Genomic DNA, 18,662 nt, shown 5'->3' on the forward strand with positions numbered 1-18,662 from the left:
AATTATGTCTTTTCATTAGAATAGATAACCTATAGAAATTGAAAATGATGTGTCTATGTAGATTTGTGGACCCTGTGGTAGGTCATCTGTAAAATGGGTAGGCCGATACTTACCTCACAGAGCTGTTGTGAGAAGAAATGAATAACTAATAGGACATATTTGAAACATAATACTGTAAAACTTCCACACACATATGTATGGTGTCTCCTGTGTTCTCCCCTCAACAAAAGAGATGACTTAACCATAAGCAACTCATAGATTTCATTGGGCTTTGACACAGCAGAAAAGGAAATGTACACATATTTATACATTGGATTACCTTTAGTGCCATTTCTTTGTAGATGAGTTACCTGATTAGGGTAATGAGGAAGCAAATCATCCCCTCATTACTGGTGTGTGTGTGTGTGTGTGTGTGTGTGTGTGTGTGTGTATACAACATAATAATTTATTTGTATCTATATCATGGAATGATCATCACAGTAAGTGTTGTTAACATTTATCACCTTACATAGTTATAGATTTTTGTGTGTGTGATGAGGACTTTTTAGATCTAGTCTTTTGGCAACTTTCAAATATGCAATACAAATATTATTAATTATATCACCATGCTGTACATGACGTCCTCATGGGTTGTTTATTGTATGAATAGAAGTTTGTACCCTTTGACCCACCTCACCCATTTTGCCCACCACTCAGCCATGGCTTCAGAAAACCAGCAATGTCTCCTCTATATCTATGTGCTCAGGTTTTTAGTTTGTTTAGATTCTGTACCTAAGTGAGGTCATATGGTATTTGTGGTTGCCTGACTTACCTCATTTAACACACTAGGCTGGAAGTCCATCCATGTTGCCACAAATGGCAAGATTTTATTCTTTTTTTATGGCTGAATAATACTCTTTTGCATATATATAAAGCACATTTTTTTAATCCATTCTCGTCTATTGGCACTTAGGTTGTTTCTATATCATGGTTATTGTTAATAATGCTGCAATTAACATGGAAGGTGCATATATCTTTTCAAGTTAGTGTTTTTGTTTCCATCAGATAAGTACCCAAAAGTAGAATTGCTGGATCATATGGTAGTTCTATTTTTTTTTATGAACTTCTATAATGGTATTTTATAGTGGCTACACCAGTTTCCATTTCTAGTAACAGGACACAAGGGTGCCATTTTCCTCATATTCTTCAACACTTGTTATCTGCTTTTGTTTTCATGATAGCCATTCTAAACATGGGAGAGATAAATCTCGTTGTGGTTTTGTTTTGCATTTCCCTGATGATTAGTGATGTGAGCATATTTTTATGTATTGTTGACCATCTCTATGTCTCCTTGGAATACTGCCTATTCAGACCTAATGTCCATTTGTAGATTGCATTGTTTGTTTGTTTTTTTTTTCCTTTTTGCTATTGAGTTGCATGCATTTGTATATATATTTTGGGTATAAACCTCTTATCAGATATTATAGCTATTTGATTTTATTTCTGATCTTCTTTTTTAATTTCCATTTTGAAATTGCAATAGCAGTCTCCCATTGACTGCCAGAAAGGAGACCATACAGAATAACAGAGTGTGAAGATGGGTCTGCTGTACAACAGACTGAAAAATGGAGACATGAATCTCAAATACTGGATTGGTCCTTACCTACAGGTCTGTGGGTAGTGACTTCCCCTGTGCTGGCCTCAGGCCTTACAGAGAAAGACTGCATATCCCAATGGTTAGAGTGGGAGAAAATTGGGCACATTTAATTACTGGTTTCATAATTTTTAGCAAATTTTGAGTCTTCAGATATATGAGACATACATGTAATGTATATGCATTACATTTGCATACACGGAAAATATTATGGGTATGTAATGGACTGAATTGTGTCCACACAAAATTCATGCATTGAAATCCTAACACCCAGTACCGTAAAATGTGATTATTTTTGGAGACAAGACATTCAAAGGGAAATTAAGATAAAATGAAATTGTATAGGTGGGCCCTAAACCAATATAAATGGTGTCTTTATAAAAAGGAGAATAGGTCACAGAGAGACAGATTTAGTGGTAGCTATGTGAGGATACAGTGAGTAGGCAGCCATCTACAAGCCAAGAAGAAAAGCCTCAGAAGAAAACAAATTTGCTGACACTTTGACGTTGGACTTTTAGCTTTCACAATTTTGAGAACATTTCTTTCTATGGTTTAAGTTAGCCAGTAATCTATGTTTTGTTATGAAAGCCCTAGCAAACTAATAAAGGCAGGAAATGCACAAATATGATACTTTAAAAAAATTAATGAGTGGTGGGGTTGCAATTTATTTATTTTTACCTGGAATTAACTATAGTTTTCACTTTCTCTAAATTACTATAGATGATTTTTCAAAATAAGAATTGAAACCATGGTTGTTTTGAAATATTACAGATTTAAGATAGTTATAGAAAAAAAAGTATATCAGACTTTTCTGCCTTAATATTCATAAGTAAACATTACATAGAGAAGAGACACTCACTTTGCCTTCTTCTATGATGTCCCAGATGTAACCAGTTCCAATAATTGGGGATTTTGCTCTTGAAATCTTTATCATTTCTCCTTCAGTGAATGAAATATTGCATTGTTTTATTACAAGTATTATTTATAGATGCCTGGCTATTTAATCGAAAAGGAGGAAGGAAGAAATATAAAAAAAAAATTCACATCTCAAAACAGTGATCTCCATTTCTGCCTCCTTGACACATGTGTTCTCTTTCAGAGCTTCTAACATGGACACACCCATTTTCTCACTTTACATGCTGTAGGGAACACTTACAGAATGAGCACATACTATGTTCACTCACTTAAATCAGCTGTGTTCACACTTAGAGTTCCCAAGCTCCAGCTAGCCCCAAATTGTGTCTCAATGTTTCCTGAACCTGAAACATCTTCATTTGTTCAGGCCTAATTTTCTGGCTTTCATTCACACTGTTACTTACCTAGAACTGTACATGTGTAACTACTCTGGAATATCCTGGTGAGGTTGGACAGTGATTGTAGGGAGTTAATTTTCCTGTATCCAGACTAACACCCAAATCCTTAGTTTGGTTTAGGGATGCATACCATTTTGGTTTTGAGCTGATTTGTATTACAACTGCTGGGCACATTAATATTTTAATTTATGTTTACTATTTTAGTTACACAATGAAGGTACTTCAGAGATGTTTCAATCTATGTGTGTTTGCTTACCTGCACCCTGGGCTAAAGGAGCTTTTGTTTAGACTTCTCCCTGAATCTCTATGTTGAAGCATCTCCCCTCTGGAAGCTGGGCCATCATGCAGCCTCCCCGTTTCCCTCCCCTGGGGGTTCCCTGATTGGCTAACTGGAAGTTTAAACCTTTGAGCCTGCTTTTAGTTCAAGGGACTTTTATTTGTAGTCAACAGAAAGAAGCATTTTGATAGTAATTTTCTCTCATGACCTTCACTAAATCCTGGGAAGTGGAAACATCATAGGACTGTGAAATGTAAGGGTTTATTTGAAAGACATGCTTGCCTTTCCCCTAGGCATCTGTTGTGTCCCCGAAGCCACCTAATTAAGACTGTCATGTGGTAGATTCAAAAATTAATTTTATGACACCTTATTACACTATACACTTGCTTTAGAGATTTTCTACATCTGATGCAGACTCACTTTCTAATGGGAATGGCTGAGGATATTTATTTTTGTCTTATTTTTTCGCTTCTAAACCCAAGTGCTTTTGTTGTAAATAAAAATGTAAAATACAGGACATGAGGAAAAATAAATCATTGGAAACCCTTAAAAGTTTATTACTCAGGGATAAGCACTGTTTCCATTTGCATATATATATTTTTTCAGAGATTTTACTATGCAAATATAACTATATTTAAGAAAAGAAATGAGATAATATTCTACCTACAGTTTTGTAAACTGATTTTTATGATAAATATTATATTATGAAAGTCAATGAATGCCATACAATGTGAATGCACATAATAAAAATGGCAGTTGAAACTTTAATGGTCCATTCTGAAATGATATTAGTAATATGATTAATATTCATTGTTGCTGTCCCCTGTCCAATACTGCTGTAAATGCTAAACCTATACTTACTCATTAATTCTTACTACAATCTATCAGGAGGAGCTATTGTTGCCTGACTTTAAATATCAAGGAACTGAAGCACAGTAAGAGCAGGCCTAGTAAGATTCAAGACATAAATTCAAAAACAGACTGTGTGGCTCCTGAGTAAATATGTCTAATCAGTGTATGATATTGCTGCTCATATCATAAGATACCACCTTATTTTAATCACACCAAGGCAACAAATCCAGAAATAAAGAAACAAAACTAACGTACTGTATTAGTTTATATGAACTTCTGTAATAAAGTATACAGACTGGTGACTTAAAACAACAGAAATTGACTTTCTTGCAGTTCTGGAAGCTGAAAGTCTGAAATTCAGTGTCAGTGGGGTCTTGCACATTGAGACACTAGAGACAATCCTCCTTGCCTCTTTCTGGCCTCTTGTGGTGAACATTAATCCTTGATGTTCATTGCTTCCGGCAATAATATTCCAACCTCTACCTCTGTTATTGCATGTTTTCCCTGTGTGTCCCATTCTTGTTCTTCAATGGCATTTTCACCTTCTTATAATGCCATAAGTCATGTTGGATTGGGCCTGACCGAATGAACTCACGTTAACCTGATGCATTTTGCAAGGACACTATTTCCAAATAGGGTCTTATTCATAGGCTTTAGAACCTCAGCAACTTTTGTGAGCAAATACAATCATATAGCAGATACAATGATTTTTCCCATCTAACTAGGCAGAAAATATTATTTCAATAACCAGAGGATGGGATTAAAAAAAAAAAAAAACAAACTAAGAGTACCTATTCTCCTCTGACTCATCCCATTATGCTCACAGACATGATGAAAGACAATGTAGGAAAGGTCCTTCTTATGATTCTTTTATTAATTAATTTTATTTATTTGTTTTATTTAAGTATATTTGACATAGAATGTTATATTAGTTTCAGTTTTACAACATATTGATTAGACAATTCTATACATGACACAATGCTCACCCTGGTAAATATACTCACCATACCACATTATTACAACATTGTTGATTATATTCTTTATGCTGTTCTTTTCTTCTCCATGACTTATTCATTTTTTAACTGGAAGTTGGTAACTCTTAATTCCTTTTATGTATTTCACCTATCCTCTCACCTACCCCACCGCCTCTGGCAACCACCGGTTTATACTTGGTACTTAAGAGTCTACTTTTTGTTGTTATTGTTTCTTTGCTTGTTAATTTGTTCTTCTAGTTTTGACATATAATTCATATAATTGAAATCATGTGGTATTTATCTTTGTCTGACTTATTTCCCTTAAACACAACTCCCTTTAGGTCCATTCGTGTTCTCACAAATAGCAAGATCTCACCTTTGTTATGGCTGAGTAATATTACATTTTATGTATATACCACATATACTCACTATGAATCTTATTGGTAAATGGATCAATATGATATTTTCAGGCTTTGTCGCAAGCAAGGTACTATTTCCCCAGAAACTGTCTTTTAAGACTATGTGACAAGAAGGAATTCAACCACTTACATTAGAGGCACCCTGGGTGAGTTCTCCATCCTGTTACTTCCTCAGTATCTTTGGGTTTCAGAGCATTTACTCTTATTCTGGGTCAAGATAATGCTGCTGACCAATCACAAATGATGCAGGAACAGATATCTGGAGCCACCATGGCCATGCCCAGGCACCAACACAGGTTTCAAGACAGAGTAGGAAGTTTCAGAGCTGACACATCACTAGTGGGTACTAAATGATATCAAAGATGAGCTCATGGATGAAGACTGGTGAGTCCAGTAGTGAAAATAAGAGAAAAGGGAAAACCAAAGCTGGGGAAAATATACAAAACTTAGCAAAAACTCCATTGGTGGAAAAAGCCTTGCCAAGTATACCTAATTATTATGTACTGTCAGCCTGCCTTCTAAACACAAAAAACTCTTTTCTTTCCTTGGGATCAAAACACACTGCATGTAACCTTTAATTTTTTGTTAGTGTTTTTAATTCTTTCTTTAGACAAATGATGCATTTCATTGCTGAAAATGTAGCAGTTATGGATGAACAAATTGAAGCTCCCTATGTTGTTCATTTTGAGCCTACAGAATGACATACAAAGCAAATGTGTCAAAACCTTTTTCAAATAGGTTCTTTTCAGAGTAAATACCCCAAGCCAGCACAGACTTAGTAAAGCTATATTGTTTAACAATGTTCAGTGAAAATCAGTGACCCTGAGACATGCCACATTTCAAGTGCTTTGGGAATCATCAAAGACACATTCAATAATGTGAGATCTTCATCTGGAGTTCAGAATATATCAAATCCATTGACAAGTCAGTGGTGCTGTACTGTATATATCTACTTGGTTGAATATATGACTTTATTTCTTGTAAGAGAGTTTCTATCTAAGTGAGAAGGGAGAGAGAGAAAACTGGCAAACATATAGTTAAGGCTTTCCCAGGAATAATGCCTTTTGGATCAACTGTCCCAAGGGAGTGGCAGATGCCATTTATGTACCAAGAGGTGAATGTAATTTCCCTGTTGAATGCTGTAATCAAGAACAAACAACTGTTGACTCTACAAATTAAACAATACTGTGTTCGTTTTAATTTTTTTAATTGACTGTGTGTCTTTCTTTGTCCCCTCCAACTCTACCACCTCCAAAACACGCTTACAGTTATAGCTTACTGTCAGTTCAGACCAGAGCTAGACCTCCAATATCAGGATTAGATATCCCATAAAATGTGGGTGTTTTTTTAGTATCAGAAAAGTGATGGATACAGAAGGATTGTTTGAGTTGAGTGAAATTCCAAAGAGCTCTGATTCCATGAAGTTAAGCTCCCAACCTCCATCCTCCCTCCCCTTGCAGAGTCTCCTTTGCTGAGACTCTCAGAGTTGCCATCCTGGATCTCAACACTAAGTAACATCACACTTATTTCCATTTCTGTACCTCTCTTTTAGTGAAGAGTACATTTTGCAAAGACTATAAAAATATGAAAGAGTTTATATACTGTGATACCAGTTTTACAAGGAAAATTCATAAATATATTAGCAGATCCATTTGATGTTGACCCCAGACTACATGGTGTTCATTGATTTCCTTCTTTCTTCATCACTTTCTGCTGAGGTACAGTGTGGACTGTACAGAGGGTCCTTACCAGAGAATGGCATGTTCACCCTCTATTACCCCACCCTTGTATAGGCTGCAATACCTTCTTCCCGCTCTCTGTCTTTCATCCTCTGCCCATGACACAAGAGACGGCTGCCCAGACCCCAATCTTATGCCCCATTCTCTTTCATCACCTACCCCTTCTTCTTACTGCACCACCACTGGAATACCTGCCACAGTGGGGCAAATCACATCACTGCCATCAAGCTTTTCAACGTAGCCAGGCCCTGAAATATATGCTTTCAGAATTTTATCTTACACCTACCAGTTTATTTCAGACAGAAGTAGAATCATATTGTGTACGTTCAAAGCCTGGAGTTTGGGGAGATTATTGTGTTTAGTATTACTACTTGCAGACACCAAGGAAATATTTGATGATAATGGTGCTTTGGTGCCACCTTGTGATAAAAATCTGAACTGCAGCTTGAACATCTCAAGGAAGGAAAGTGGGAAGGAGGGGCTGTGACCTAAACACATTAGACTGAGCTTTCTAGAAGTCTGGATGGAAAGGGTGGAATTCCTTGGGTATATTGGGCATATTGATGGAATTCTCTAGGCATTTCATATAAATGTAATCATACAATATGCCATCTTTTCAACATTCAGCTTCTTTCTCTTGGCTTAACATTTTCAAGGTTCAAACATAATCAGTACGTCATTCCTGTTTTAAAAGTTTAATTTTATTTAATTTATTTAATTAACATACAGTGTTATATTAGTTTCAGGTGTATCATAATTCAACAATTCCATACGTCACCCAGTGCTCATCACAACAAGTGTACTCCTCAATCCCCATCACCTATTTCACCCATTTCCCCTCCCACTTTCCCTCTGGTAAACATCAGTTTGTTGTCTATAGTTAAGTTTCTTGGTTTCTCTCTCTCTGCTCATTTGTTTTGTTTCTTAAATGCCAAATATGAGTGAAATCATATAGTATTTTTCTTTCTCTGTCTGACATTTCACTTAGCATTGTAGTCACTAGCTCCATCCATTTTTCATTCTTTTCATGGCTGAATAATATTCCATTGTGTATATATACCACATCTTCTTTATCCATTCACCTATCAATGGACACTTGGACTGCTTCAATAATTTGGCTATTGTAAATAATGCCTCTATAAACATAGGGGTGCATGTATCACTTTGAATTAGTGTTTTGTATTTTGGAGATAGATATACAGAAATGCAATTACTGGATCATACAGTAGTCCTATTTTTAACTGTTTGAGGAAACTCCATACTGTTTTACACAGTAGCTGCATCAGTTTGCATTCTCAACAGTGGAGGAGGGTTCCCTTTTCCCCACATCCTCTCCAACAATTGTTTCTTATGGTGAGAGTGGGCATTCTTGTCTTGCTCCTAACCTTATGGGGAAAGCTCTCAGTTTTTCCCCAGTGAGTATGATGATGGCTGTGGGTTTTTCATAAATGGCCTTTTTTATGTTGAGGTACATTCCTTTAAACCTACTTTGTTGAGGGCTTTTATAATGAGTTGATGTACTTTGTCACATGTTTTGTCAAATGTTGTACTTTGCATCTATTGAAATGATCATATGGGTTTCATCCTTTTTCTTAATGATGTGATGTATAACGTTGATTGATTTGTGAATATTGAGCCACCCTGACATACCAGGAATAAATCCCACTTGATTGTGGTGAAAGATTTTTTAAAATATATTGTTGACTTTGGTTTGCTAGTATTTCATTGAGGATTTTTGCATCTATGTACATCAAAGATACTGGCCTGTAGTTCTCTTTCTTTGTGGTGTCTTTATCTCGTTTTGGTATCTTGTTTTGTAATGCTGGCCTCATATAATGAAAATGGAAGTTTTCCTTCCTTTTCTATTTTTTTGAAATAGTTTGAGAAGAATAGGTATTAACTCTTCTTTGAATGTTTGCTAGAATTTGCCTCTAAAGCTTTCTGGTCCTGGACTTTCGTTCGTTGGAAAGTTTTTGAATATTGATTCAATCTCTCTGCCTGTAATTTGTCTATTCAAATTTCTATTTTTTCCTGCTTTAGTTTTGGTCGGTTATATGTTTCTAGGAATTTATCCATTTCCTCTAGGTTGTCCAGTTTGTTGGCATATAAGTTTTTATAATATTCTGTTTAATTCTGTGTATTTCCATGGTCTAGGTTGTTATTTCTCCTCTTTTGCATGTAATTTTATTTATTTGAGATATTTCTCTTTGTTTCTTAATGAGTCTGACTAGAGGTTTATTAATGTTGATTTTTCAAAGAACCAACTCCTGATTTTATTGATCTGTTCTGTTTGGTTTGTTTGTTTGTTTCTATATCATTTATTTATGCTCTAATCTTTATTATTTCCTTCCTTTCCTTCTGCTGTTTTGGGCTTTGTTGTTCTCTTTCTAGCTCCTTAAGGTGTAAAGTTAGGTTGTTTATTTGAGATTTTTCCTGCTTTTTGAGGTGGGCAAAGTATTGTGATAAACTATCTTTTTAGAACCACTTTTGCTGCATCCTAAATGTTTTGGACTATTGTATTTTCATTTGTTTCCATGTACTTTTGGATTTCTTCTTTGATTTCCTGGTTGACCCATTCATTGTTTAGTAGCATGTTATTTAACCTCCATGTGTTTGTGTTCTTTCCAGATTTTTTCATATGGTTGATTTCTAGTTTCATAGCATTGTGGCAGAAAATATCCATGTCCTATATAACTTGGATCTTTTTAAAATTGTTGAGACGTGTTTTGTGGCCTAACATGTAATCTATTCTGGAGAATGTTCCTTGTGCACTTGAAAAGAATGTGTATTCTGCTGTTTTAGGATGGAATGTTCTAAATAAATCCATCTGGTCCAGTGTGTCACTCAAAGCCATGGTTTCCTTTTTGATATTCTGTTTGGATGATTTGTCCATTGTTGTAAGTGGAATGTTAAAGTCCCCTATTATTATTATATTACTATGGATTAGTTACTTTATGTATATTATTAACTGTTTTATGTATTTGGGTGCTCCATGTTCAATGCATAAATATTTACAATTGTTATATTCTCTTGTTGGGTTGTCCTCTTTTTTATCATACCATGTCCTTCTTTGTCTCTTGTTATAGTCTTTGTTTTAAAATCTCTTTTGTCTAATATAAGTATTGCTATTCAGCATTTCTTTTGACATCCATTTGTATGATAAATTTCAATCTTTAGATGTTTCTAGGTCTAAAATTAGTCTCCTATAGGCAGCATATAGATAAGTCTTGTTTTTTTAATCCATTCTTTCACTTTATGTTTTTTATTGGAGCATTTATTCCATTTACATTCAAAGTAATTATTGATAGTTATATATTTATTGCCATTTGATCACCTGTGTTGTGGTTGTTTCTGCTCTTTCTCTGATCCTTTATTCTCTTTCTCTGTTTCAGGGTTTGCTGGTTTTCTTTAGTGATATATTTGGATTTTTTTCTTTTCATTCTTTGCATATATAATAGTGGTTTTGATTTGTGGTCACTATTAGGTTTGTATATAACCTCTTCTACATAAAGTATATATTAAATTGATGGTCATTTTAGCTTTACCCCACTCTTAATCTTTTCCTCCCCACATTTTAGGTATATGGTGTGATATTTTGCATCCTTTTATTTTGTTACTTCCTTAACTAATTATTTTATAAAATATTTATTTTGACTGCTTTGTGATTCCTACTTTCATACCATCACTTTTGGTCTTTTCTTTACACTCAGAGTCCTGTTGAATATTTCTTGCAGGGGGAAGCCATTCATTGCTTTTAGACAATGGCAGACTTCTCTAAGATGAGCCTTAAGGGCTACTACAAACCATGTAGCTGCTGAGGAATGATATTCCAACCGCTAAACCTCTTTTCCCATGAGGAGATCAAGGTAGCTTCTCTACTTTTAGGCTAGTTAGTGAAACTCAAAGGAGCTGTTCCAGAGCATACTTTTATTCATATCTATGAACTCACTTGAGCTAGGATTCATATCCTACCAGGTATGTGAAGGGTTGGGTTCTCCTGAGGACTGTTGCCCTTGAATCTGGAGTAGAAGCTTCAGCAGCCATCAGGACACAGATCCTCAGAATCAGCCTCCATCAGGCACCTGATATGAGTTTGGCTATCAGCATGAAGAGCTGCACAAGGGGCGATAAATCCAGCTATCAGTATGTTTTCCTGGTGTAACTATATTTCCCTGATGTGCCAGACACTAGGTTAGTGACAATGACCTTGATACAATTAAGTAGTGATTATAACAGATGCATGTCATAATGGACCTGGGACCACCAGGGCCACATGTCATGGGACCACCAGGGCCTTTTTCTCTTCCTGTCCTCATCTACACCTTAAAAACAAAGTTGAAAAGGAAAAAGAAGTGGCCTGAATTCATATAGACATTCACAATCCTGCAGTAACCACAGGGCCATGGGCTTGCTCATGTGTATCACTGACTGTTCTTAGTGATCCTGTTTGTGAAGTATTATCACCCCCATTTTACAGAGGGAGAGGCTGAGACTCAAGAGTTTTTACTTGCCTTCACTCCTGCATCCCTGCCTTTAGAGGAAAGCAGCTCCAGGACACCCTTCAAGCAGGACCCATGCTCATTGTGGCCAGACTGATGCCAATGGTTTGACTTATGAGGTAGGTGGGTCATTGAGCCCCACAACAGGAAAGAGGTGACTTGAATCTGGATCCCTTAGTCTCCCAACAACCCAGGGTAGTTCAGCCCCCTTCACGGGGACCCACATTCTTAGCTGAGTCCCAAACATCTGAAGATGGGGCCTGCTTTCCTCACCATAAAAAGCCGTTTACAAAACTGTCAGAAGGATATTTCCTCATTACTGTCATCAAATATAATTACATTTACATAGTAAAATTTCTAAAAAAAATTTGCAATGAAAAATGTTTATCTGTAAGTAATAGACATTAAGGGTTCTAATGATTTTTCCTCCCCTATCTTTTCCATTTTTATTTGTAATAAAAACACTTGGGTTTAGAAGCAAAAAATAACAAGAAAAAAATCAATATTCCCATCCATGCCAATAAGAATGTGGTCAAATATAGAATATTCCTAATGCAAGGAATTAGGTAATACAGTAGCCACAGCATTAAGTTATGAATCTATGACATAACAGTCCCAGTGAGTGGCTTCAGGGACACTACAGATGTCTAAGGAAGAACAATTATGTCTCTCAAATAAACCTTACATTCCTCAGTCCTAGGATGTCTCCACTCCCCAGGGTTTAGTGAAGGTCATAAGACGAAAGTACTTTCACAACATGATTCTTTCTTTTCTCTTCAAATAAGCAGGTTGATGGGTTTAACCTCCCAGTTAGTCAAGCAGGGAACCCACAGAGGAGGGAATGGGAGGCAAGTGCCTGAGATGGCCCAGGACTCAGTCCACAGCTTTTAGATGAGGGATGCTTCAACAGCAGGATTCAGGAGGAAGTTTAGTCACAGGCTTCTTTAGCCCAGGGCCCAGAGCAACCAACACAGGTGAATTAAAACATTAATTTAAAGTATCTTACTTGTGCAACCAAAATAGTAAAAGGAAAGGAAAATATTTACATGCACAGCACTTTTAATAGTAATCAGCTCAAGTTCAGATTAGGAGGCATCTCTAAACCGATCTAAGGTTTTGGGTGTTTGTCTAGACACAGAAAATGGCACTTCCTACAATCACTGCCTTATCTTACCAGGATGGTCCAGATTAGGGTCTGGATATTTAGGCCTAGATGAGTAACATTGTGAATGAAAGCCAGAAAACTATTCCCAAAGGGAAGATGTTTCATAGTCAAGAAACACTGAAACACTGTTTTGGGTTGGTGGAGCCTGGGAACTCTAAGACTGAACACAGATGATAAAAAAGTGACTGAACATAGTATCTGCTGATTATATGAGTGCTTCCTACAGCATGTAAAGTGAGAAAATGGTGTGACCATGTTAGAAGTTCTGAAAAAAAATATACATATATCTTACCTACAGCCTTGTAAACATTTTTTTATCATGAATGTTATATTATGAAGGTCAATCCATGCCATACAACATAAATGCACACAATAATAAAAACGGCAGTCAAAACTTTAATTGTCCATTCTGATGTGGTATTAATGATAGCATGATTTACATTTATTGTTGCTTTTTCCTTGCCCAAAACTGGCATTAGTGCTACAGCTATACTTACTCATTAAGCTTCACAACAATTTATGAGGAACAACTACATTTTTTTTTTTTTGCCCAACTTTCAAAATCTGGGAACTGAGGTACAGCACAGGCAGGGCTGGCAAGTTATATTTTCACTTTATTTTTTTTATAATATAATTTATCGTCAAGTTGGCTAACATACAGTGTGTACAGTGTACTCCTGGTTTCGGGGTTAGACTACTGTGATTCGTTGCTCACACACAACACCCGGTGCTCATCCCAAAAAGTGCCCTCCTCAATGCCCATTACCCATTTTCCCCTCTCACGTACCTGCCCCTCATCAACCCTCAGTTTGTTTTCTGTATTTAAGAGTCTCTTATGGTTTGCCTCCCTCCCTCTCTGTAACTATTTTTACCCCTCCTTCCTCCATGGTCTTCTGCTAAGTTTCTCAAGTTCCACATATGAGTGAAAACATATAATATATGTCCTTCTATGACTTATTTCACTAAGCATAATACCTTCCAGTTCTATCTATGTTGCTGCAAATGGCATCATTTCATTCTTTCTCATTAGCAAGTTGAATTCCATTGTATATATAACCACATCTTCTTTATGCATTCATCAGCTGATGGACATTTATGCCCTGTCCATAATTTGGCTATTGTTGATAGCGCTGCTAAGTTTTAAGGTTTAGATGTGAACTGAGGATGTGTAGCTTCTTAGTAAGTGCATGTAACCACTAAATGCTACTGCTACTGCTGCTCCCGTCATAAGATACAGCCTTATTGTTAATCACAGCAAAGCAACAAATCCAAAAAAGAAACAAAACTAAGGTTCTCTATTAGTTTCCATGTGCAATAAAATATACAAGCTAGTAGCTTAACATAACAGAAATTGAGTTTCTCACAGTTCTGGATAATAAAATCTTGAAATCAAGGTGCCAGTAGGGCCTTGCACATTGGTACACTAGGGAGAATCCGTGCCTCTTCCTGGCTTCTGGCGGTGACCATCAATCTCTGATGTTCCTTGCTTGCAGCAATGTCACTGTAGACTTTGCTTCTGTCATCACATGTTCTGCCCACATATTCTTGTCTTCAATGGCATTTCCAGTTCCTTATAATGCCATAAATTGTATTGGATTAGGGCCTGCACTAATGACCTCATTTTACTTTACCTGATTGCATCTTCAAAGACCCTCTTTCCAAGTCCTCATTCATAGGTATCTGGGTTTAAAACTTGAACGTACTTTTGGCAGCACAACTAAATAACAGTACAGTGATTAGTTTTCCCACTTAACCAGTCAGAAAATATTTCTTCAACAAACTGGAAGTTGATTTTTCAAAAAAAACTAAAAGGAATGTAGTACCTTACTTCTTCTCTGACTCATCCCACAATGCTCACAGACATGATGAAATGTAATGTTACAGATACCCTCTCTATGATTCTTTATTTCTTATTTATTTATTTATTTATTTTTAAATTGAAGTATAATTATCATACAATGTTATATTACATTCATATGTGCAACATATTGATTTGACAATTCTATGCATTACTCAATGTTCACCAGGGTAAGTGTAGCCACCATATGACATTATTACAATATTATTGACAATATTCCCTATGCTGTGTTTTCCATCTCTGTGAAAAACAATTACTGTTTTTCCCATTACTCCACCCACTTCCCCTCTGGCAATCACCGTTTCTCCTCTATATTGAGTCTGATTTTTGCTTGTTCCTTTGTTTTGTTTATTTTTAAGATTCTCAACATGACTGAAATCATATGGTATTCATCTTTCTTTTTTTAATTTTGTTTAAGTTTCTTTATTTTTGACAGAGACAGAGTGCAAGCATGAGCTCAGGAGAGGCAGAGAGAGAGGGAGACACAGAACCCAAAGCAGGCTCCAGGCTCCAAGCTGTCAGCACGGAGCCCAACGCGGGGCTCAAACTCATGGACCGTGAGGTCATGACCTGGGCCGAAGTTGGACTCTTAACCAGGCGCCCCTGGTATTCTTCTTTCTGTCTGAGCTATTTCAATTACCATTATACCCCCTAGGTCCCTCCGTGTTGTCACAATGATAAGATCTCGTTTTTTATGGCTGAGTAATATTCCATATTATACACACACACACACACACACACACACACACTCACACACACACATACACACCCCATCTGCTTTGTATGTTTCTTATTTGTAAATGGATCAACATATCACGTCAGGCTTCATCAGAAACAAGATCCGCTGTTTCTCTCTTTAAGCCTATGCTACAGCAAAGAATTCATTCACATTAGATGCATCCTAGGTGAGTTATTCATCCTGGTACTTCCTCAATGTCTTCAGGCCTCAGAGTATTTACTCTGATTCTGGGCCAGGATAATGCCACTGACTGAATGGTTAGTGAATGTTGCAGGATCAGAAGTGTGGAGCCACCATAGCCATGTTCACAGACACCAACAAAGCTTTCAAGATGGAATGGGAATCTATGGATCACCAGTGGGCACTAGATAATGTCGAAGAGGAGCTCATGGCCAAGACATCCACTTTGAAGCCATATTCAGAAAGGAATTACAGACTTCTAATTTTTGAAGGCCAAAGGGATCAGCTTTGTCAGAAACTTGGAGTGCTGCATAACCCTGTAGCTATCATGTGAGCTGGAGCCTCTCAGAATAAAAAGGAGGATACATGAGCTATACATGTTAACTATTCCTCACTATTATGGGCAGTTTGGCTGATTTCTCACCACAGTAAACTCTTGTTTTCTTTGGATACAAACACCCTGAATTTTACCTTTAATTTTTTGTTAGTGTTTTTATAACTTCATTTATACAAATAATGCATTTTCATTATCAAAAATGTAGTAACTATGGATGAACAAAGTGCAGCTCCCTGTATTGTTCATTTTGTGTTTGCAGAATGACATGCAGAGCAAATATGTTGTAAGTCTTATTCAAATAAAGTATTTTCAAAGTGAATACCCAGATCCAGGATAGACTTACCAAACCTGCTGTATTTCCTAGTATTGTCTAGCAATAATCAGTGACTCTGAGACACCGCTAGATTCTCAGGTGCCTTTGGGATCATCAAAGACAGGTTAAATCATGTGAGTTCATGATCTGGGGTTCAGAATATATCAAATCCATTGGCAAAATGTTGTGTTGTACTGTATATTGCTTCTCAGTTGAATTATATGACCAATTTCCCAGTTATTATGAATAAGAGAGGGCAATTACTGGCAGACACATAGTTAAGGGATGACCAGGAATAATTCCATCTGGATCAACTGTCCCAAGGAAGTGGCAGGGTGCTGTTTTTATACCAAGGGTTGATACTAATTTTCCTATTGATTCCTGTAATCAAGAAAGAAAAGACACTTGTCTCTATCAAACCATCCTGATTTGCTTTTTTTTTTTAAATCTGAGATTACTCTGTGTATGTGTGTTTGTTGTGTTAATGTGTGTGTGTGTGTGTGTGTGTGTGTGCGTGTGTGTTTCTATGTCCATTTCAGCTCTACCACCTCCAATATGTGATCATAGATATACCTTCACTGTCATTTGAGATTGGAGCTGGACTTCCAATCTCAGGTTAAGATATCCCAGAAAATGTGTTTTTTTAATATCTTAGAAAAGTGATGGATACAAAAGATTTTCTCCAGTTAAGTGAAAATCCAGAAAGCTGGTTGATCCCATGAGGTCAAGCTCCCAACCTCCATCTTCTCTCCCTCTTGTAGAGCCCACTGGTCTGAAACTCTCAGAGCTGCCATCTTGGATTTAACCTCCAGGTGATATCACATTTAGCTCCATTTTTTATTTTGTTAATTTTTTTAGTGAAAAGGACATTGTGCAAAGGGTAAACAATATCAAGAAAAGCTTTGCTTACTCTTGTACCAATTCTGCTTGGAAAATTCATATGTATATTAAAGCAGATCCATTATTTGTTGACCTTAAACTACATTATGTTCGTTGACTTATCTTTTCCCTCATCACTGTCAGCTAATGTACAGTGTGGATTGTATAGACAGTCCCTACTAGAGAACAGGGCATTCACCCTCCATTACCCCACCCTTTTATAGGCTACCTAAACCTTCTCTCACCTCCCTCCCACTGTGTGCCTCATTTTCTCCCAGTAACCTACCCCCTGTTCAGCCCTGCGCTGCCTTTTGCAAATCCACCAATGACTGCCAAAGTGGACCACTGCAACCAGATTTTTGTCTGTTGGCCTTGGAGTATGTGATTTCACAATCTTCTTTTATACCTATAAGTTTTTCAGACAGAACTAGCACCATTCTGTAGAGGTTCAATTCCTCTGTTTGAGAGAGATTATTTTTATGTTTTCATGCCTTGTTGACACTTCTTAGGAGAGAAGTTTGATGATGGTGGTATGTTGACATGCTTTTGACAAAAGCATGAACTGCAGCTTGAATATCACAAGGAAGGGAACTCAGAGGGAGAGGCTGTGACCAAACCCTCCAGATAGAGCTTTCTGGAGGTCAGAATGGAAATGGGGGATTCCTTGGGTACTGCATATTAATGCGGTCTCTCTGGGCTGTTTATATAAATGGAGATTTAACAGGGATATTGTTTCTTAATCCAATAATTTCTGTTTTTACCTTTATTATTTTCATCTCCTTACTATAGTTTGTGACTATCATGCTTGTTTAATGGAATGTTAAATTCCTTTATTTGATCATGCTTTTTAATGGGATGTTCAATTCCTTTATTTGCATTTCTAATTATAAATGTTTTTTTTTATTTGTTTTTCTAGTTTTATTAAGGTATAATTGACATGTAACAATGTAAAAGTTTAAGGAGGACAACATAATGATTTGATATACAGAGCAAAAGTTTTGCTAATATTAGCATAGTAATTCACATAGTTACTATTTTGTTCCTTGTGATAGGAACTTTTAAGATCTACTCTCTTAGCTACTTTCAAATATACAATACGCTATTGTTAGCTATAGTCACCATGCTATACGTTACATTTCCAGAACTGATTTATCTTATAATTAGAAGTTTATAAATTTTGACCACATCTACCCATTTCTTTCTTCTTTATTGAGATATAATTGATATTTAATAGTATGTTGGTTTCACGTGGACACCACAATGATTCTATATTTATTTTGTGAAATGACCACCACAATATGTCTAATTAACACCATACATAGGTCACCATGTCATAGGTGTCACCATACATAGGTACAAAATTGGTTTTGTGATGAGAATTTTAAGATCTACTCTCTTGGTAACTTTCAATATGCAACACAGGATTATTGATTTTAGTCACTATTCTCAACATTATATCCTTATGAATTATTTATTTTACAAATG

At 36.4% G+C, this 18,662-nt stretch overlaps 1 pseudogene; it reads left to right on the forward strand.

Moving 5' to 3' along the window:
• The first annotated feature begins 1,576 nt into the window (after positions 1–1,576).
• LOC125931354 (ER membrane protein complex subunit 3-like) lies at positions 1,577–15,918 on the forward strand (annotated as a pseudogene).
• The last annotated feature ends 2,744 nt before the right edge of the window (positions 15,919–18,662 follow it).

The sequence above is a fragment of the Panthera uncia genome, chromosome X, assembly GCF_023721935.1.
Source record: "Panthera uncia isolate 11264 chromosome X, Puncia_PCG_1.0, whole genome shotgun sequence".
NCBI lineage: Eukaryota > Metazoa > Chordata > Mammalia > Carnivora > Felidae > Panthera > Panthera uncia.